General features: G+C 40.0%; 1 pseudogene; it reads right to left on the reverse strand.

Annotated features, from left to right (window-relative positions):
- Nucleotides 1-2,372: 2,372 nt before the first annotated feature.
- LOC103214522 (large ribosomal subunit protein bL27m pseudogene) lies at nucleotides 2,373-3,222 on the reverse strand (annotated as a pseudogene).
- Nucleotides 3,223-23,840: the final 20,618 nt, after the last annotated feature.

Genomic DNA, 23,840 nt, shown 5'->3' on the forward strand with positions numbered 1-23,840 from the left:
AACAAGTCTCTACGAAGTTTCAAACTTTCCCACATTTTCCTGTCTTCTTCTGAGCCCAAAAAACTGTTCCAATCTCTGCCTGTTATCCACTTCGAAAGTCACTTCCACATTTTTGGGTACCCTTTCAGCAACGCCCCACTATACTGGTACTAATTTACTGTATTAGTCTGCTTTCACACTACTGAGGAAGACATACCCAAGACTGGGAAGAAAAGAGGTTTAATTGGACTTACAGTTCCACATGGCGGGAGAGGCTTCAGAATCATAGCGGGAGGTAAAAAGTACCTCTTACATGGCAGTGGCAAGAGAAAATGAGGAAGATTCAAAAGCAGAAACCCTTATAAAATCATCAGATCTTCTGTGACTTATTCACTACTATGAGAACCATGGTAGTGGGTTCCTCATGGGGGAAACCACCCCCATGATTTCTCTCCCACTGGGCCCCTCCCACAACACATGGAAATTATTGGAGTCCAATTCAAGATGAGATCTGGGTGGGGACACAGAACCAAACCATATCAGATTATTATAGTTTGAGACTTTCAATTTAACTCTTTAATTCATCTTGAGTTAATTTTGAATCTGGTGAAAGGTGAGGGCCTTATTTCATTTTTTCTGTGTATGGATACCCAGCTGTCCCAGCACCATTTATGGAATAGAAAATCATTTCCCCATTGCTTATTTGTTGACTTTGCTAAAAACCGTATGGCTGTAGGTGTGTGATTTTATTTGAGTTCTCTATTCTGTTCTATTGCTCTATAAGTCTGTATCTGTACCAGTACCATGCCGTTTTGGTTAGTGTAGCTTTATAGTTTAGTTTGATGTTGGGTAGTGTGATGCCTCAGCTTTGTTCTTTTTGCTTAGGATTGCTTTGGCTATTCAAGCTCTTTTGTGGTTCCATATGAACTCTAGGATATATATATAATATACTATATATAATATACATTATATAATAATTATATAATATATTATATAATATATATAATATATTTATATATTACATATATATTTTTATTCCTAGTTCTGTGAAAAATGAGGTCAGTAGTTTGACAGAAACGATGTTGAATCTGTAAATTGCCTTTGATAGTTGTACCATTTTAATGAGCTTGATTCTTTGAATTCATAACCACTAGATTGTTTTCCCAATTATTTACATCATCTGATTTCTTTCAGTGTTTTCTAATGTTTCTTGTAGAGATCTTTTATCTCCTTGTTAGATCTATTTCTCAATATTTTATTTTTTTAATGGCTATTTTAAATGGGAATAAGTTTTTGATAGGGCTCTCAGCTTGAATGTTATTGGTATATAAAAACGCTATTGATTTTTGTACATGGATATTGTACCTTGAAATTTTACTGAAGTTATTTATCAGCTCCAGGAGCCTTTTGGCAGAGTCTTTAGGGTTTCCATACCTATTCTAGGTATAGAATCATATCATCCAGGTAGAAAAATATTTTGACTTATTTTCTTATTTGGATACCTTTTATGGCTGATTGCTATGGCTAGCACTTGCGATACTGTGTTGAACAAGAATGGTGAAAATGGACATTCTTGTTTTGTTCCAGTTCACAAGGGGAATGTTTATGGTTTTTGCCCATTCAGTAGGGGGTTGGCTGTGAGTTTGTTATAGATGGCTCTCATTATTTTAAGGGATGTTACTTTGATGCTTTTTTTTTTTTTTTTTTGAGGGTTTTTATCAGGAAAGAATATTGGATTTTACTCAAAATATTTTCTATATCTATTGAGATGATCAATGTGTTTTTGTTTTAATTCTTTTTATGTGGTGAATCACATTTCTTAATTTGCATTGTTGAACCAACCTTGCATCCTAAGAATGAAGCCTACTTTATCATGGTGAATTAACATTTGATATGCTGTTGTATTCAGTTCGATAGTATTTTGCTGACAATTTTTTTGTATCTGTGTTCATCAGGGATGTTAGCCAGTAGTTTACATTTTTCTTTGTGTCTTTACCATGTTTTGTTATTAGGGTGATGCTGACTTCACAGAATGAGTTAAGTAAGAGTACTTCCTCCTGGATTTTTGGAATAGTTTCAGTAGAATTAGTACCAGCTCTTTTTTGTACATCTGTTAGAATTTGGGCTGGGCACAGTGGTGCACACCTGTAATCCCAGCTCCTTAGGAGGCTGAGGCAGGAGAATCACTTGAATCCAGGAGGTGGAGGTTGCAGTGAGCCAAGATTGTGCCCCTGCATTCCAGCCTGGGCAACAGAGTGAGAGTCCATTTCAAAAAAAAATATATATATATATATATATATATTTATATAGGCTATATATATATATATATATATTTATATAGGCTATATATATATATAGGCTGTGAATTCAACTGGTCCCTGGCTTTCTTTGGTTGGTAAGTACATAATATAATGTTCCATGATTGTGTGATTAATGTTTTCCTTTGGAGGAAAAATTACTGATTTTCTTTGGATTATATCCAAAAAAATTACTTTAAATGCTAAGTACATTTTTCCAAGCTGCATTATAATATCTTTGGGTTTATGCAATGACAAAGAAAACAATGTCTTTTTACTCTTTTTTTTTTTTTCCATGACTCTGGCTCACTTTATTTTTGACCCCAGGTCAGGTCTCCCAAAGGGTTTCCCAGCAGTCTTTTCACAGTCTCCTGCAGAGTCACCATCAAGCAGACCTCTTCCTTGGGAGGCCATGTCGTCGCCCCAACCCTTGACTTCTGGTATCACCATCTCCTGTCACCTGGGCTCCAGTCTCTGTCTGATGGCCTCAAACAGGATATCAAAGCATAGCTACCAGTTTGAAGGTGCCCTCCAGCTTGGCAGGAACCACGTGGACAAAATTCTTGAAGAGCACAGCACCCTTGGGCAGCCTGGTGATCAGATCCACAGCCTCTGTGTTTCTGAGATGAGGCATGTAAACCTCCTTAGTGTAGCGGACTATCCCCTCTTCCAGGGCATACAGACATTTATTCTTCCCAAGACCCACATGGGCACCTGGGTGGCAGCGGAAATGGTTCTGTGTTCCAATGATGTTCCCAGCATGAACATAATGACCTTCCATTTTCTTAATGCCTAGGCATCTGCCTGATGACTTTCTACCAAGGCTTTTGGAGCTACCACCTGTCTTCTTGGATGCATATCTGACAGCAAGAGCTGTAGCAGGAGTGGAGCTCAGCAAGGATGTAACGACTGTCTGAGTCCTCAGCGCCAGCACCACAGACGCCATGTTTGTGTTCACCTGTCTTTTTACTTTTAACTGATTTCAAATAGTCAAAAGTATCTTTTAAATTTTTAGGAAAAAATGTTCAAAGTTTGTAGCAGGTCTATCATGCACTGGTCACCAACTTGTGTGAGTTTAGTGAAACAGAAAATACTCATACACAAATTACATGAAGTGGATTTATTATTCATGGATAGACAGTAAGGGGAAGGGGAAAAACACCCTAGAATCCAATGAGAACTGGTCCCCCAAGACTCAAGAAAGCCTCTCAGGAGAGAGGAAATCTTGACTGCACATGCTCCACTTTGCACCACAGCTTAAGAACCCTGAAAGGCAGTCCACACCAAGTTATATACATCATGTGACGGAAGTCATGTCACATACTGGGCAAAGCTTTTATGGGCATTCTGCTTCCAGGGGAAAGAAGAACAAAGCACAGGCTTTCCTGAACTTTTTCCTCCTAACTCAAGATATTACATTCCCTAAGAGGGTCAAGAACAGTCCTGCACTATTTCTGATAGTTCTTCTTTATCTCAAGATATTGCATTCCCAGGGTACTCTATAGTTATTCCTGGAAAAACAAAACAAAACAAAACAAAACAAAACAAAACAAAACTCAAGAAAAGGAGGGAACTGCACCAGTCTAAGGCCACTTGGAAAACTGTCTTGTAATAGTATATTTTGGGGTTTAGGTATACAATTAATTCCTTTTTTTTCCCTTGTTATTAAGATTATTTTAAGGTTTATCTAGTAACGTTAAAGCTAAGATTTAATATTAGCTTTAAGATTAGATTAGATTTGAGGCTAACATTGTGTAATTTCTGTTGTCAAAGGCATACACATTATTTTTCAGGTTTCTAACAAAAATGTATTATCATTTTCAAATCATGTTGAAAGAATATAATGTTTACTACAAGAGCCTTGGAAGAATTCTTTTCTTTAAAATAAACTCAATTCTTTTGTTGCATGAATAGTCATGTACAAAGCCTATACTATAACAAGCTTTAACACATTCATCTTAGTTAAGGAAACTATGGAAAATTCTGCTCACAGTCCTTTGTGTTAGGGTTAGGAGTGAGACAGCATTATCAGACATTTACTTATGTGAACATAATGACTCTTGAGGCTTAGTAAGATAATGGAGAAAACTACACTTAAGTTTCAAGATCACTGTACTACAGACTAGCTACATGATTTTCTGCAAACTATTCACAATTTGTGTCCCTACATTCTATACATGAAATGATGGATAAACTGTATATGAAACTTGGTAAGTAATGCCTGAATATGATTTTCTTATTTTTATAAAGAATATAAATAGAGAGCTCTCTTTCTCATTACTTAATATTATAGGAAAATAAAATTCTACAAATTTTATATAACACCTGCCGTGTACTAAGCAATGAATGTGCTGAGATTTCACATTTGTTAAAAGTTAAATTCCAAGTCTATTCTAAATTTGCTAAAAAACCCTGAATGTGATGTTTTTGTTTGAGAAAGTTGCATTCCCAAACAACAATGTACACATTTATGAGGTTTTCAATAAAGTTTTTTTAATCTGCCTTAGACAAACTAAAGACAAAGAAAATAAATAACAAAATAATGTGCATGTACATAAACATACAACTAAATATGTGCAGTTTTAAGAACTGTAATTTATTTTATAATTTATATGTTCTTATAATACAGATTATTATAATGGCTTAGACTACTCAGTTATGCTGATATTGAATGGTTTGTTGTTACTCTTATTTTGAATATTCTCACATAGGAAAATAATAAGTTGGTAATAAATATATTTTAGTCGTCTTCTACCTTTTCTTCCTTGATTCATTCATTATTACATTTATTTTTTTAGAACCCATCACAGTTCCACATGACTGGACAAAGCAGTGAACAACAACAAAACAGTTTTCATGAAGCTAACATTCTAATATGATACTAAGTTCAAGTAATGCTAGTTCCTGTAATGGATAAATCCAAAATGGGTTAAACAAAATAAAAGTTTATTTCTTGTTTATGTCACTATACAATGAACTTAACACCTAGATAGCCGATGAAGAAAGAGAACATGAAAAACCATAGCAGTCTCTTACCTGCTTCAGGTTGAAAGGGAAAAATCACTTTTCCTTACATCCATCAATGAGAATAAGTTTCAGAGCACCACTTAGGACTACCGGGAAATATCACTTCTAACTTCACAACTGCTTGCACGCAAAATTATACCCTGTAGGGAGAAATACAGACTCATATCATCAGCTAACTGTTACTACAACCGTCCCCCAAGGCAAGGAAGAAATACCTCTTTCACTTTTCCTCTCACAGAACATTGTGTCCTTTCCCCAAAGATGACAACTCAAATCTTCTCTAATAACTGTATCCAATTTAAAGTCCAGGTCATGAAGAGTCATCTCCACAAGATCTGGATGTGGTTCTCACAAGGTAGCACACTGTAAGCTAAAATACAGAAATGTCTGCTCCTCCAACTCTGAATCTACAGGAGTAGAGTCGGGAAAATTAACCGTGGTTAAAACTAACGCAGGCAGGAGCAACATGACACTTGAAGAAAGAACTGGCACCATGCAACACTTAGTACTTTATAACAACCATGCAGTCTTAGTTGCGTGGCATTGCGAAGATGATAGCTCTCCTATTTAGGCTAGACACTATTTTTTTATTTTTGGTAGAAACTCCCTCATCCCCTTTACCTCGATATTCTTTGTTTTGCTATGCAGATAAGAGACAATTCTCCTTTGTGCTTTATCCTCCTTGGCAACATCTGAAGTCAAAGTAGGAACGTGTGCCTTTAGAAGGTGATGTAATCGTTTGCAGTCAGCTTTTAGTCTTTGCGAGTTTAATACTAGAGAGCTGTTTTATTCATGCTCAAACGTCAAAGGATTTTTATTTTATTTTATTTTATTTTTTATTTTTATTTTATTTTATTTTATTTTATTTATTTTTTATTTTTTTGAGACGGAGTCTCGCTCTGTCGCCCAGGCTGGAGTGCAGTGGTAGGATCTCAGCTCACTGCAAGCTCCGCCTCCCGGGTTTACGCCATTCTCCTGCCTCAGCCTCCCGAGTAGCTGGGACTACAGGCGCCCGCCACCTCGCCTGGCTTGTTTTTTGTTTGTTTGTTTGTTTTCATTTTTTAGTAGAGACAGGGTTTCACCGTGTTAGCCAGGATGGTCTCGATCTCCTGACCTCGTGATCTGCCCCTCTCGGCCTCCCAAAGTGCTGGGATTACAGGCTTGAGCCACCGTGCCCGGCCAAAGGTTTATTTTTTACTAGGAATAAACAAGAGATAACTAGCATTCCACTTTCCAACATATTTCCTTAGAGGTATAGCTTCAGAGAGTACATACTAAGCCTTGAATATTGTGTCAGAAATTGTTGCAGGACTCTTCCTTAGTTAGCTAAAAACGGGGTTCGTTGTTTCCTGGCCACGTAAATTCAGGCTTGCAGACGATTTAAAGGGTAAGTGAAACAGGGTTTTATTGGGTGGAAAAGGGAAAAATGGGGGAAACAGGGACTCTCGCATGGCTACAGTCCCTCTACTAGGGCGCTTCCCACTCGGTAGTTTGAATCCCAGGCTCCACATAGGAAGAGGAGGAGCTAGGCTCCTCCTCGCTGCAAAGGGCTTGAACTTCCGGAGGCTGCACCCCAGTGGGCAGGCTGGTTGGAGTTTCTCTAGGGACCCCCTCCCACGTGGCTGTCTTAAAATGAGTTTATTTTATTTTCTATGCTGCCTACTAAGCCAATGATCTAGCTAACCTCTACTTAAAAAAACACGTTTCATTATTATTTTAGGTAATTCTATGTGTAGTAAAATACAAACTCTGAAATCTCGGCAATTTATAATTCACCTTTATTTTGTTCTTATGTCACCATCTACCAGAAATTATCCTCATCAAGTGTCTTTCCTCCTATTTTAAAATACATAATTCCTTCATATTGTGAATCAGCGAATCAGCGAGGCCTCCGAGTCCTCTTCATTAAATGATAGGTAAGAAAAATGCCTCTTGGGAGAGTACACATGATTGTTAACTCAGAAGAAACACAACACTTACTGTAAAATTTCCTTTGCTACTCGTAATCCTGTGGCTCCATTAAGACAGAATATGAAATTAGGAATGTAATCACATGCTCACATCCTCTTTCCAAGAACGTCTTATTTAATTAAAATGAAGTTGGTGTCTTTGATGTTGCTTGATGCGTGAGGAAAGACTCAAAAATCAAAAATAAAACTGGTAACACAATATATCAAGTCATAGTATGTCCTATGAAGCAAAATAAAGCTGGTCAAATGGATAGTAAGTGATAATGAGGTGCAAGGACTGTTATTTTATTTATAGGGTATAGAAACCTGAAGGAATTCAGGAAAAAAGTGATCCATTTGGGTACTTGGGGAAATGACTTCCAGACAGAGAGAACAGCTGTTTCAAAACCTTTAGGCAAGGCATACTTAGAATTGTGCAGGACAAATAAGGACAATGTGTCAATGAAATATGAAAAAAAAAAATGATGCCAGAGAAGTATCTAGGTCTAGATCATGTAGCATCTTGTAAGTCATGTTAATAATCTTGGAATTTGCTATGAGTGAGGTGGGAAGTTATCAGAGATGCCTTTTATGCAAACAAATAAGATGATCTTTTGAAGAAAGTTACAAAAATTATATTTCAAGAACCTATATTTCGTTCACGCAAGTTTCCCCAATGTTAGCATCTTATATAATCATAGCATACTTATTAAAACTAAAAAATTAACATTCATACAATATTAAGTAATTCACAGACCTCATTCAAATTTTAACAGTTGTCCCAATACTGTCCTTTTTCTGTCCCAGGATCTGTCCAGGATTGTCCATTACAGTTAGTTTTCATGACTCCTTAGCCTCCTTCAATTTTGAACAGTCCTTCACTTTTACTTGTCTTATATGACCTTGAAACTCTTGAAAAGTAGTTGTTGATTATTTTGTAGAATATCCCTTGGTATGAATCTGTGTGATGTTTCCTCAAATTAGACTGACTTTGTGCAATTTTGGCAGGAATAAGAGAAGCGATGTTTTGCTCTTCCCAGGATATTATATCAGTAAATAAATAATGTTGACATGTCTCCTTCCTAGAAATATTAACTTAGAACATTTTGTTGAGATGGTATCTGTCAGAATTCTCTACTGTAAACTTGTATTTTTTCATTTGTAATTTATCACTGTTTTATTGAATTTTTGTCACTATGAAAATATCCTGTTTATTGTAATATTTTTGCCCACCCAATTTAACATTCCTTAATTATTCTTGGCTGCAATAATTCTTAATGTGGTATTTATCAAGTAGTGATTTTCTACGTCTACCATTCCTTTTATATTCATTGTTTTGAATTCTACTCTAAAGAATAACTCATTTGTTTGCATTTATTCATTTTCCTGATTATTTATAGCTTTATGTGGTCATGGATATTTATTTTATATTTTATGTGTTTTACTCCATTAGCAACACTGCTTATTTTATTGCTCAAAATAACTTTGACTTGGTCATTGGGAGTTCTTTCGTAGTGACTCTTGTGATCTTTTGATGCACTCCTATCTTTTAATTTTTTTTTTTTTTTTTTTTTTTTGTGAGTCATTCATTACTTTCTGGCACTACAAGATATTACAGGCTCAACTTACACTCTCCTGGCCGCAGTCCCAGAGTTAAGAATTTTTCCAAGAAGCTTGTTTCATTTTGTTGGAGAATGGTATTTAGAAACCAGTATATAGATGCTAGATGTTTTCACTGCCAGGATGTTTTTATTTATTTACTTTTGTAGTTGGAGTGGGAGTCTGTGTTGCCAGCCTAATCTCAAAGTCCTGGGCTCAAGTGATCTTCCACCTCTGCCTCCCACATAGCTGGCAGTACAGGCAGGGGCCACCTCACCAGGCTCAGCATGTTATTTTTTGTAAGACCTCTCAGAGTTAGAAAATAGACACACACACACACATACACACACAAACTTTTTACAATTTCCATATCTATTTTGGGAAAGGAGGACTGGTGTAACTGATGTGCTGTATATGGAAATAAGAGTGAAATAAGAGCCGGGCACGGTGGCTCACACCTGTAATCCCAGCACTTTGGGAGGCTGAGGTGGGCAGATCACGAGGTCAGGAGATCAAGACCATCCTGTGAATGGTGAAACCCCGTCTCTACTAAAAATACAAAAAATTATCCGGACATGGTGGGAGCACCTGTAGTTCCAGCTACTCGGGAGGCTGAGGCAGGAGAATGGCGTGAACCTGGGAGGCGGAGCTTGCAGTAAGCCGAGATCACGCCACTGCACTCCAGCCTGGATGACCAAGCAAGACTCGGTCTAAAAAAAAAAAAAAAAAAGTGAAATAAAATGAGGTTAAATATATCCAGGGGCTACGTAATTTATAGTTTTATAGTCCCGGACAAGTCTGGATTTTATTGTAAGAATATTGAGAAGCCATTGAAGGAGCTTAGTAAGCACAGCATATGATGTGATTCATGATAACAAAAGATAATTCTAATGTGAAAAGAGGATTAGAGTCAGAATATGTAGAGACGTGAGATTTTAAATATCTAAAGGGCAAAAACAAAACAAATAAGGAGAAAAATAGTCAGGGAAGGGTGGGAGGGCTGAAACACATAGTTACCTCTTTTTTTAAAAAAATACTTTACATTAATATTATGTCCAAAACTCATAATCTTTTCTTACCATGGCAAGAAGGAAAATATAAAATACTTTAGGGTAAAGATGATTGAACCTCCAGAAATAAATGTCTAGGGCTGTTTTTCTCATTTTGAGTAAAAGCTTCATGTATTGGAAAAACAGTTCAAACGTCTCATCCTAAGTAGAAATGACTTTGTGGTGTAAAGCCTAGCTCAGGAGTGATAGGGAGCTTTTAATCAAATTACACACAAAAAACAGCTGGGACAAATCTTATGCATCATGACTGTGCATGTCCCAGCTGAGCTCTCTACTTGAGCTCTAGAAGATGAAAAAGAGAACACAAGTCAACAATGCACAGACCTCTAAACACTTCTTGGGCTGCGGATAGAGAGTCCCATAACTAGACCTCAAAAAGTACAATTTATTCACATTGTACTTGGGTTCAGTGAAATGAGTTTACTAAATATATATGACACAATCTACATAGTTATTTTTCAAAAAGAAAAACAATAAAGAAAGTAATTTTTTAAGTTCCAATAAAAAAAGAATTCATTAAAGGAGAAAAATCATCCAGGGAATATAATTTTTCACAACAAATGCAGTTTTCTAAATGAAAAAAAGAAAAAGAGATTATTAAAGGAAAAAAAAATCAGACATAAAATTTTAAGTGACTTAAGGGGGTATAGCATGGTATTTCTAAGCTTGATAAACATGAAGAAAAATTTTTAAAGAAATATAAGAAGAAGGAAATATTTACACTGCATATTTAATTTTTAATTATTGTTTTCATTTTTTATTTTGAGATTATAGCTTAGAAAATTTAGATCATGTAAAGTATAAGCAAAGTGGTAGATTCATAGGACTATTCACGCACTATTCTAGGAAAATACTCAAAGAAAATCCTTACACAGGCCAAGCATAGGTATAATAATCTTTGCAGTGATTTTAGTAGCAGAGATTTGATGGCAGACCATAGTCTATTAGTATAGGAATGGATTGATACGTGGCAGTCTGGCAAATTGTGGAATCCAAAACATTCAAATTAAATAATTAAAAACTAAACGTATACAACAACAAATGTATATATCTACATTTAAGAAATCCATACTGATCTACGGTCATGTTTTAAACGTTTCAGGGTAGATGCTAGGTGTGGAGGAGCACATAATGGGAAGTAGGAATGAAAGATAGAGATTAAGCCATTTTAAAATAATTATTTTTCTTTCAACAGGTCAATAAGGCAATTGTGCTGTGACCTGATGAGCTGACTACCTTAGTACTGTACAGCAGACACTCAAAAGAAAAAAAAAGGACATTTATATAAGATAGATGCAATTCCTTTATGCTTGATGAAATAAGTGCTCCAAGGCTACTGCTGTTTAAGTGCCTATTTACCCTTTGTATTTTCAACAAACATCGATGATTTCACAAGCCCTGGCCCTGACCCCCATCACACGTACACACACATGCGCACAGACACATACACACACTCCCCAATAACTACATATAAAGTGTTTTGGCATTTTTTTTTCCTCATAACATTGTTAACATCCAGAATCAAAAGTTTAGTTGCTGATGTAGGTATAAATTTGCATCTTAATACAGTTTTGTTTTTTGTGAGATCTATATCATTTGTGAGATAGATTGAAATGGAGTCATAGAATACTTTGTTAATTATATTTGTGATTAATTTTGTGACATAGTAGATTGTTTATTTAAAAAATTAGTCTCTAGAAGCTACTTCCATCTCTTGGTTATTTTTAACTTGATTATTCCCTAGTTGTTATTTTTTTTCCTCTTGATAAATAATCTTGAAATTTCATGTGTGTTCTTATCAAAGGAACAATCATAAAGGAATGCTCCAGCAGTCACAACCAGACAGATTTCCATCTCAGGGTTTTTGTATTTACTGTTCTGTCTGCTTAGCACTATTTTCTCAGATAGTCACACGGCTCACTGACACCTCTCCTTCAAGTGCTTGCTCACATTAATGTTCTCATCAATGCCTTCCCTGACCATCTCATGCAAAGTTAACCTGCCTCAGAGCTCTATTCCCCTTATCTATATTTGTTCATTTGCATCTGTTTATTTGTTCATGTATATTTTCTGTCATATTTTAGTTCAAGCAAGCTCCTTGAAGGCAAAGATTTTTATGACTTTTTTCCCTTAAATCTCTAAATCCTAGAAGAATAGCTGATAAATATGAGGTACCTAAAAAGTGCTGAGGGAATGAATAAAAGCAGTTTTGTAAAATAATAATAATAATAATGAACACTATCTTGTTTAGAAACATACAAATAAGATAAAAGTTCTTAGGTTATTTATTCATTTGCAAGGATTTGCTCATTTATATTTCTGCCTCTTGGGAATTGTCTTACCTTTTATAATATAAAGCAACGGGAAAATAATTTTACAACTACTTTTGCTGGAATACATTGATAATAGATGAAATAACTATACTAAATTCTCTTCCAAAAAATACTTTTCTTGAGATATTTGACAGCACTGACCTTCGACAATCAGTAGCATACTGCTTCAAATAAATGATGATTATGTTTGAGTTATTAAAATGTTTTAGAATCTCTGTTATACTATTTCACTATGAATTTTCTATATCTTAGAGAAAACAAAGAAGTTTAAGCTTCAGAAACTATGATTAGCATAATACCCTTCAAATCGGAGGTCAGTTACATAAGCTTCCCTAAAGTTTAGCACCACGAATTAACTCCAGCTTACTTTACATAGCAATCCAAAAACCCTTCACATGGAAGAGATAAAAATATGGCTCTTTTAAAGGCCAAGAAATGACATTATAGAAATGCTTTGGGAGTAATAAAAATAACTTGCAAAATAATTCTGAGAAAGTTATAGCCCCTGAAAGTGTGTCATACAAAGTCCTTACTCACTTATGGGATTTGATAAGCTTAGAGAGTTGAAGATTCATATGCAACCTATCATCCTCAATGTACCTAAGAATTCTCCCAATTATAAAGTAAATACAGAGTTTAAGTAGTCTGAACGACTTTTTAAAATATTTGTTACTTACTCTGGATTCTTCCAGCCTAATATAAAGGATATTTTTACAATAAATAATTGGTATAATTTTACAAAATATATGTCACCTGGATTTTGCAAAAGAGACTAATTGATGAAATAGACTATTATAATTGTGAATACATCAGCCATAAAGAAAATAATGATAATTTACTACCATTATACACTCCAAAGTTCTTATAATTGGCATTTTAAATGGTAATGGTGGCATTTCTTCAAATATTCAGCAAAACAAAAACTTTTGATTTTGAAAAGCAGTAGATCATGTTATTCTATAAATTATGTTGGAAAACTTGTAATTGCATGCTTTCAAACTAATAAGAGACTGGAATGCATAATATTGGAAAGGTTTTTGTTACTTTTTATGGTATAGCAATTTGACTCTTACTTAAAAAAAAAAAAAAAACCTTATGATGGTTGTGCTTTCATAATGGAAAATGAACTATATTGGATCATTCTCATTTATATGCCTGCCCCTTCCAAGTATTCATAATGTAGTAACCTTACCCAGAGTTTAAAAAAAATCTCAAAGTTCCTAAAGTTCCTAATGAGAAGTGACAACGTGCTAGCAGCCATCGCTCTCGGTGCCTCCTTGGCCTCAGCGTCCATTCTGGTGGCACTTGAGGAGCCCTTCAGCCTGCCACTGCACTGGGGGAGCCCCTTTCTGGGCTGGCGGAGGCCAGAGCTGGCTCCCTTTGCTTGCTGGGAGATATGGAGGGAGAGGCTCAGGCGGGAACCAGGGCTGCAGTGCTGCACTCACAGGCCAGCAGGAGTTCAGGGTGGGCGCTGGCTCAGCAGGCCCCGCACTGGGAGCAGCCAGCTGATGCCGCCCAGGGCAGTGAGGGGCTTAGCACCAGGGCCAGCAGCTGCGGAGGGTGTGCCTGGTCCCCCAGCACTGTAGGCCGCCCTCGCCACTGGAATTCTGGCAAGCCCTCAGCCGTCTCCCCACGGGGCAGGGCTGGGGACCTGCAGCCTGCCATGCCTGTGCCCCCCCCCCATGGGCTCCCACGCTGCCCAAGACTCCCTGATGGGCACCAACCCTGATGGGCACCAACCCTGCTCCACTGCCCGGTCCCGTGGACCGCACAAGGGCTGAGGAGTGTGGGCTTTCAGCACTGGAAGGCAGCTCCACCCACGGCCCTGGGGTGGGATCCACTAGGTGAAGCCAGCTGGGCTCCTGAGTTGGGTAGGGACTTGGAGAACTTTTATGTCTAGCTGGAGGATTGCATATGCACCTATCAACACCCTGTGTCTAGCTCAAGGTTTGTAAATGCACCAATCAGTGCTCTGTGTCTAGCTAATCTCATGGGACTTGAAGAACTTTTGTGTCTAGTTAAAGGATTGTAAATGCATCAATCAACACTCTGTGTCTAGCTCAGGGATTGTAAACACACCAGTCAGCACCCTGTCAAAACAGACCAGTCAGCTCTCTGTAAAATGGACCAATCAGCAGGATGTGGGTGGGGTCAGATAAGGGAATAAAAGCAGGCTGCCAGAGCCAGCAGCAGCAACCCACTGATGTCCCCTTCCACACTTTGGGAGGTGTGTTCTTTTGCTCTTTACAATAAATCTTGCTGCTGCTCACTCTCTGGGTCCACACTAACTTTATGAGCTACAACAGTCACCACGAAGGTCTGCAGCTTCACTCCTGAAGTCAGCGAGACCATGAACCCACCAGAAAGAACAAACAATTCCAGACGCACCACCTTTAAGAGCTCTAGCACTCACCGTGAAGGTCTGCAGCATCACTCCTGAAGTCAGTGAGACCACAAATCTACCAGAAGGAAGAAAATGTGGACACATCTGAACATCTGAAGGAACAAACTCCGGACACACCATCTTTAAGAACTGTAACACTCACCGTGAGATACTGCAGCTTCACTTTTGAAGCCAGTGAGATGAAGTCAATGAGACCAAGAACCCAAAAATTCTGGACACATTTTGGCGACCACGAAAGGACTATCACCTATCGCCAAGCGGTGAGACTGTCACCTACCGCCCAGTGGTGAGTACCATCAGACCCCTTTATCTTGCTCTTCTGTGCTATTTTTCCTTAGAATTCGGGGGCTAAATATCGGGCACCTGTCAGCCAGTTAAAAGCGACTAGTATGGCCACTGGGCTAAAGACACAGGTGTCAGGCTTTCTGGGAAAGGGCTCTCTAACAAACCCTGACTCTTTGGAGTTGCAAGCTTTGGTTTGCCTGGCACCAGCTTCCACCCAAGCTTTGGTTTGCCTGGGACCAGCTTCCACTTTTCCTGTACTTCTGGGCTGAGGCAAGGGTCGACAGAGAGGAAAGCCATTGAGCTCCAGGGTCCCAACAAGAAGTTCGTTGACCCTGTGGCCATGAGTAGAACTCTCAAAATCATGTCGCCCAAGGAAGACTCACCCATCTATTCTATCTACCGTGACCCTTGTCCCCTGGGTCCTAATGCCTGCCAGACAAACTTCCTCTCGCCTCTCTTCTCCGAGGCTAGCCCTGCTTCTAAAAACCACTCCCTGTCTCTGGTGTTTTTCTAGTTTCTCCTATAAAAATGATTTCTAGTATAAACTCCAGGACTCTGTTACTTTCTTTAGGCACCTGGGCTCACCAATCAGAAAGACATAATTTTGGCCCAAAGCCCCATCATAGGGATTATCTGGAATTTTAGGGTCCCTCCTCAGACTGGCAGGTCTAACAAAATCTATTCCTGAAGGATATGGGTAGCCTCAGACATTGAATCCTTCTTATTCATATAAATGTGGACAAAAGGCGTCACTCTTCCAACCCTGGAAACCACTTCCCTCCCTCAGGATGTGGCCCTCCACTTCATTTTTGGGGCATAACATCTTTATAGGACAGGGGTAAAGTCCCAATAATAATAGAGGAATGCTTAGGACTCTAACAGGTTTTCGAGAATGTGTCAGTAAGGGCCATTAAATCCGATTTTTCTTGGCCCTCTTTGTGGTCTAGGAGGACAGGCAAGGGTGCAGGTTTTTGAGAACGCATCTGTAAAGGGACACTAAATCTGACCTTCCTTGGTCCTCCTTGTGGTCTGAGAGGAAAACTAGTGTTTCTTCTGCTGCATCGGTGAGCGGAACTATTCCGATCAGCAGGGTCCAGGGACCATTGCAGGTTCTTGGGCAGGGGTTGTTTCTGCTGCTGCATCAGTGAGCGCAACTATTCCGATCAGCAGGGTCCAGGGACCTTTGCAGGTTCTTGGGCAGGGGCAGAAACAAAACAAACCAAAACTGCGGGCGGTTTTGTCTTTCAGATGGGAAACAGTCAGGCATCAGCAGGCTCACCCTTGAAATGCATCCTAAGCCATTGGGACCAATTTGACCCACAAACTCTGAAAAAGAGGCGGCTCATTTTTTTTGCACTATGGGCTAGCCCCAAAATTCTCTCTCTGATGGGGAAAATGGCCACCTGAGGGAAGTACAAATTACAATACTATCCTGCAGCTTGACCTTTTCCGTAAGAAGGAAGGCAAATGGAATGAAATACCTTATGTCTGAGCTGTATTTTCAATGAAGGAGAATACAGAATTATGCAAAGCTTGCAACTTACATCCCACAGGAGGACCTCTCACCTTACCTCCATATCCTAGCCTCCCTATAGCTCCCCTTCCTATTAATGATAATCCTCTAATCTCCCTTGCCCAGAAGGAAATAAGCAAAGAAATCTCCAAAGGACCACAAAAACCCCTGGGCTATCGGTTATATCCCCTTCAAGCTGTAGGGGGAGGGGAATTTGGCCTAACCTGGGTACTTGTCCCTTTCTCCCTCTCTGATTTAAAGCAGATCAAGACAGGCCTGGGGAAGTTTTTAGATGATCCTGGTGGGCACATAGAAGTCTTACAGGGTTTAGGGCAAACCTTTGACCTTGCTTGGAGAGATGTCATGCTACTGTTAGATCAAATCCTGGCCTTTAATGAAAAGAATGTGGCTTTAGCTGCAGCCTGAGAGTTTGGAGATACCCGGTATCTTAGTCAAGTAAATGATAGAATGACAGCTGAAGAAAGGGATAAATTCCTTACCGGTCAGCAAGCCGTCCCCATTATGGATCCCCACTGGGACCTTGACTCAGATCATGGGGACTGGAGTCGTAAACATCTGTTGACCTGTGCTCTAGAAGGACTAAGGATAATTAGGAAAAAGCCAATGAATTATTCAATGATGTCCACTGTAACCCAGGGAAAGGAAGAAATCCTTCTGCCTTCCTTGAGTGGCTACAGGAGGCCTTAAGAAAATATACTCCCCTGCCATCCGAATGACTCAAGGGTCAATTGATTCTAAAAGATAAGTTTATTACCTAATCAGCCACAGATATCAGGAGAAAGCTCCAAAAGAAAGTCCTGGGCCCTGAACAAAATCTGGAGGCATTATTAAACCTGGCAACCTTGGTGTTTTATAATAAGGAACAAGAGGAACAGGCCCAAAAGGAAAAGTGAGATAAGAGAAAGGCCGCAGCCTTAGTCGTGGCCCTCAGACAAACAAACCTTGGTGGTTCAGAGAGGACAGAAAATGGAGCAGGCCAATCACCTGGTAGGGCTTGTTATCAGTGTGGTTTACAAGGGCACTTTAAAAAAGATTTTCCAACGAGAAACAAGCCACCCCCTCATCTATGTCCACTATGCCGAGGCAATCACTAGAAGGTGCACTGCCCCATAGGACAAAGGTTCTCTGGGTCAGTAGCCCCCAACCAGATGACCCAACAACAGGACCGAGGGTGCCTGGAGCAAGTGCCAGCTCATATCTTCACCCTCACTGAGCCCTGGGTGCATTTAACCATTGAGGGCCAGGAAATTGTCTTCCTCCTGGACACTGGCATAGCCTTCTCAGTGCTAATCTCCTGTCTTGGACGACTGTCCTCAAAGTCAGTTACCATCTGAAGAATCCGAGGACAGCCTGTAACCAGGTATTTCTCCCATCTCCTCAGTCATAATTGGGAGACTTTGCTCTTTTCACATGACTTTCTCGTTATGCCTGAAAGTCCCACATCCTTATTAGGGAGGGACATATTCGCCAAAGCTGAAGCTATTATCTACATGAATATGGGGAACAAGTTACCCATTTGTTGTCCCCTACTTGAAGAGGTAATCAACCCTGAAGTCTGTCCTTCCAACCCTGGAAGGACAATTTGGAAGGACAAAAAATGCCTACCGAGTCCAAATCAGACTAAAAGATCACACCACTTTTCCTTATCAAAGGCAATATCCCTTAAGACCTGAAGCTCATAAAGGATTACAGGATATTGTTAAACATTTAAAAGCTCAAGGCTTAGTAAGGAAATGCAGCAGTCCCTGCAACATCCCAATTCTAGGAGTACAAAAACCGAATGGTCAGTGGAGACTAGTGCAAGATCTTAGACTCATCAATGAGGCAGTAATTCCTCTATATCCAGTTGTACCAAACTCCTATACCCTGCTCTCTCAAATACCAGAGGAAGCAGAATGGTTCAGAGTTCTGTACCTCAGTAATACCTTCTTCTGTATTCCCCTGCACTCTGACTGCCAGTTTGTCTTTGCCTTTGAGGATCCCACAGACCACATGTCCCAACTTACATGGAAGGTCTTGCTCCAAGGGTTTAGGGATAGCCCTCATTGGTTTGGTCAGGCACTGGCCCAAGATCTAGGCCACTTCTCAAGTCCAGGCACTCTGGTCCTTCAGGATGTGGATGATTTACTTTTGGCTACCAATTTGGAAGCCTCGTGCCAGCAGGCTAGTCTAGGTTTCTTGAACTTTCTAGCTATTCAAGGGTACAAGGTGTCTAGGTCTAAGGCCCAGCTTTGCCTACAGCAGGTCAAATATCTAGGCCTAATCTTAGCCAGGGGGACCAGGGTCCTCAGCAAGAAACAAATGCAGCCTATAATGGCTTATCCTCACCCTAAGACTTTAAAACAGTTGTGGGGGTTCCTTGGAATCACTGGTTTTTGCTGATTATGGATCCCCAGATACAGCGAGATAGCCAGGCCCTTCTATACTCTAATCAAGGAAACCCAGAAGGCAAATACTCATCTAGTCGAATGGGAACCAGGGGCAGAAACAGCCTTGAAAACCTTAAAGCAGGCCCTAGTACAAGCTCCAGTTTTAAGCCTTCCCACAGGATAAAACTTCTCTTTATACATCACAGAGAAAGCAGGGATAGCTCTTGGAGTCCTTACTCAGACTTGTGGGACAACCCCACAACCAGTGGCATACGTAAGGAAGGAAACTGATGTAGTAGCAAAAGGCTGGCCTCACTGTTTATGGGTAGTTGTGGCGGTGGATGTCTTAGTGTCAGAGGCTATTAAAATAATACAAGGAAATGATCTCACTGTCTGGACTACTCATGATATAAATGGCATGCTAGGTACCAAAGGAAGTTTATGGCTGTCAGACAAGTGCCTACTTAGATACCAGGCGCTACTCCTTGAGGGACTGGTGCTTCAAATACATATGTGTGTGGCCCTCAACCCTGCCACTTTTTTCCCAGAGGATGGGAAACCCCTATTAAATACCACAAGGAAAAAACCCAAGGAGGTGGCAGTCTTACACTGCTGAAGCCATCAAAAGGGGAAGGAGAGGGAAGAACAGCAGCATAAGCAGATGGCAGAGGCAGCAGAAAGGAAAGAAAGAGACAGGAAGTCAGAGAGAGAGAGGAAGAAACAGACTGAGAAGCAGACAGAGAGGAAGAGACAGAGAGACAGAAAATCAAAGAGGGAGTCACAAAGAGACAAAGAAGACAAAGAGAAAGAGAGAGATGGACGCAGTAAAGAAAAAATAGTGTACCCTATTCCTTTGAAAGCCAAGGTAAATTCCTAAATGTCTACCCAGCCAAGGTATATTCTTCTTATGTGGAACGTCAATCTATGTCTGCCTCCTCACTAACTGGGCAGGCACGTGCACCTTAGTCTTTCTAACTCCCAACATTAACGTTGCCCCAGGAAATCAGACCCATCAGTGGCCCTCAAAGCTCAAGTCCATCAGCGCAGAGTCATACAACTAATACCCCTACTTATAGGGTTAGGAATGGCCACTGCTACAGGAACCAGAATAGCCAGTTTATCAACTTTATTATCCTACTACCACATACTCTCAAAGGATTTCTCAGTTTGCAAAAAATAACAAAATCTATCCTTACTCTACAGTCCCAAATACACTCTTTGGCAGCAGTGACTCTCCAAAACTGCCGAGGCCTAGACCTCCTCACTGCTGAGAAAGGAGGACTCTGCACCTTCTTAGGGGAAGAGTGTTGTTTTTACACTAACCAGTCAGGGTAGTACGAGATGCCACCCAGAGTTTACAGGAAAAAGCTTCTGAAATCAGGCAACACCTTTCAAATTCGTATACCAACCTCTGGAGTTGGGAAATATGGCTTCTCCCCTCGAGGTCCTGTGGCAGCCATCTTGCTGTTACTCGTCTTTGGACTCTGAATTTTTAATCTTCTTGTCAGATTTGTTTCCTCTAGAATTGAGGCCATCAAGCTACAGATGGTCTTACAAATGGAACCCCAAATGACCGCAACTAACAATTTCTACCAAAGACCCCAGGACCGACCTGCTGGCATTTTCACTGGCCTAGAGAGCTCCCCTCTGGAGGACCGTACAACTGTAGGGCCATGTCATCGTTCCTATCCAGCAGGAAGTAGCTAGAGCCATTATCAGCCAAATTCCCAACAGCAGTTGGGGTGTCCTGTTTAAAGGGGGAAATGAGAGGTGACAAGGTGCCTCGCTCTTGGCACCTCCTTGGCATCGGTGTCCACTCTGGTGGTGCTTGAAGAGCCCTTCAGTCCACCACTACACTGTGGGAGCCCCTTTCTGGACTGGCTGAGGCCGGAGTTCGGCTCCCTCTGCTTTCGGGGTGGTGTGGAGGGAGAGGTGCAGGCGGGAACCGGTGCTGTGCATGGTGCTCCCAGGCCAGTGTGAGTTCTGGGTGGGCATGAACTCTGTGGGCCCTGCACTCGGAGCAGCCAGACGGCTCCATTGGCCCTGGGCAGTGAGGGGCTTGGCACCCAGGCCAGCAGCTGCAGAGGGTGTGCCTGGTCCCCCAGCCCTGCCGGCCTGTCCACGCCACACTTGAATTCTCGCTGGGCCTCAGCCGCCACCCCACTGGGCAGGGCTTGGGACCTGCAGCCTGCCATGCTCGAGCCCCTACCACCGGGTGGGCTCCTGCATGGCCCAAGCCTCCCCGCCGGGTGCCGTCCCCCGCTGTGTGGCACCTGGTCCCATCAAACGCCCAAGGGCTGAGGAGCGCAGGCACACGGCAGGGGACTGGAGGGCAGCTCCGCCCGTGACCCTGCTGGGATCCACTAGGCTAAGCCAGCTGGGCTCCCAAGTCGGGTGGGGACTTGGAGAACTTTTATGTCTAGCTGGAGGATTGTATACGCACCAATCAGCACCCTGTGTCTAGCTCAAGGTTTGTAAACACACCAATCAGTGCTCTGTGTCTAGCTAATGTAGTGAGGACTTGGAAAACTTTTGTGTCTAGCTAAAGGATTGTAAACGCACCAATCAGCAATCTGTGCATAGCTCAGGAATTGTAAATGCACCAATCAGCACCCTGTCAAACTGGACCAATCAGCTCTCTGTAAAATGGACCAATCAGCTCTCTGTAAAATGGGCCAATCAGCTCTCTGTAAAATGGACCAATCAGCAGGATGTGGGTGGAGTCAGATAAGGGAATAAAAGCAGACTGCCAGAGCCAGCAGTGGCAACTCTCTGGAATCACCTTCAAAACTGTGGAAGCTTTGTTCTTTTGCTTCTTACAATAAATTTTACTGCTGCTCACTCTTTGGTTCCATGTCAAATTTATGAGTTGTAACACTCACTGTGAAGGTCTGCAGGTTCATTCCTGAAGCAAGCGAGACCATCAACCCACTAGGAAGAATGAACAAACTCCAGACTTGCCACCTTTAAGAGCTGTAACACTCACCAAGAAAGTCTGCAGCTTCACCCTTGATGTCAGTGAGACCATGAACCCACCAGAAGGAAGAAACTGCGGACACATCTGAACATCTGAAGGAACAAACTCTGGACACACAATCTTTAAACGGTAACACTCACCGTGAGGGTCGGCGGCTTCATTCTTGAAGTCAGTCAGAGCAAGAACCTACCAATTCCGGACGCACTAAGATTGTCTTTATTTTTAAATGATCATTAATATAATGTTTGATTTTCTTTGGAGAAAAATAGTCTTTCAAAATGCTTATCACTTTCTTATGCTTGAACACTGCCTATTGAAAACTCTTTTTGATTTTCCAAGTATCTCATTAAAAATAATTTATATATTTTATGTTGAAATGTTTTTACATATAATTAGGCATAAAATATTCATACTCAAAAGGTAACATTTAAAACTCACAACAAGCACGAGTGTCAGAGGTCGTCATTCTTATTTTTCTCTACTTCTTAGTAAATACTTTCTAACGTCTTCACCGCAAGGGAGAGATTTAGAGCACGGTGCAATTCAAATTTGAACTTACAAATTTAAAATGGCTATTTAGTCTGGTAGCAACTGTTAATCAAGGACACAATTTTTATATGCCAGTGATGTCAAAGCAGACTCGCTAATATTACAGAAGCCATGCTCAAACAACAGCTGGGAGACAAACAGTAATTGAACATACTTAAAAATCCACCCCTTGTACTGAACAGATTTCAGTGTCTGCTGTGTTTAAGGTCCACTGAATTGTGAAATGGCGGTTTCATTCACACAGATGTTAATATCTCCAGGCTCTTCTCTAGCTTTGTAGCTTCTCATTTATATATCTGCAGTAAGTTTGGTATTCATGAAGTGAGATACCGCTACTTGTCACTACTCGTTGTTATAATAAAGGATGTTCAAGACAAAATAGGAGCTACTTGTATTGTGCTTAATTACAGCTCATTAAGGCTTAAGAAAAAAATAATAAAGGAACATAGCAATAGGTGTTCAGTCACCAGTGCTTCATTAGCCCTTTTACTGTTTAAATGCCTGAAGTTGATGAATATAAATTACTCATATAAATGCAGTTTAAAAAGTTTTTTCTCTTTTTTCATCTATGTAAACAGTATCAAATAATGAAATTGATCATTTGATATTGTGAGATTCTTGAGAGTGAAATTTTATTTTTTACATGCTTAGCAGATTTTTTTAAATGTAGATATTTATGTTGAGCAATTCCCAAGCTGTTTAAAAATCATTTGATCAAATAAAATGGAAGATGCATGGATTCTAAATCAGAGGTTAAAGAGACATAGCATAGCTAATTATGTCTCACATTCCAAGATAATGTAGCTTGTTCTGATGAGGTTGAACATACTAATGCCTAAATGCCAATACTTTCCACACAGCCGGTATCTTTTGATTAAATCTATTGTCTTGATGCACACAGTCAGTTATTTGCTACAATGACTCTACTTCAGGAAACTAAATACCTCTTGGAAAGAAGCTGCTCAATTTTGGAATTCATCAGGATGCACTTTATTGTTTTCCGTTCACAGGATTAACAAATAGTGTTACTTTTGATTTTAGTTTTGTAGAAATATACTCTTTAAGTAAGTTTTATAGCTCACCTGGTACCCTGATTGGTCTTTCCGTTTCCTTGAGAACATTTTGCCAAAATGTTTTATATACTTTATTAAAATAATAATTCTTGCAAAAGTGATTTAGAAGTCCCTCATTTTGATATTGTCATTTAGCGTACATTTCCAGATTTGTAAATCATGCTCAGTGAGAATGGTCTTTTATTAGGATTTGAAGAGAACATAGTAATATTTTCCCTTATACTGAGAAGTGCATAGAAAATAGAAAATTATAATATTGCAAACATTTTTTCTAGATATATCCAATTTTAATTTGTCATCTATGACTGTGTGTGTGTATTCAGTATCATATTTGAGAACGGAACAACTACACTTTATTTCCTCCATAAAATTACCAACTTAAGAAATACTTTCAT

Source organism: Chlorocebus sabaeus, chromosome 3 (assembly GCF_047675955.1).
Source record: "Chlorocebus sabaeus isolate Y175 chromosome 3, mChlSab1.0.hap1, whole genome shotgun sequence".
In the NCBI taxonomy this organism is placed as follows: Eukaryota; Metazoa; Chordata; class Mammalia; order Primates; family Cercopithecidae; genus Chlorocebus; species Chlorocebus sabaeus.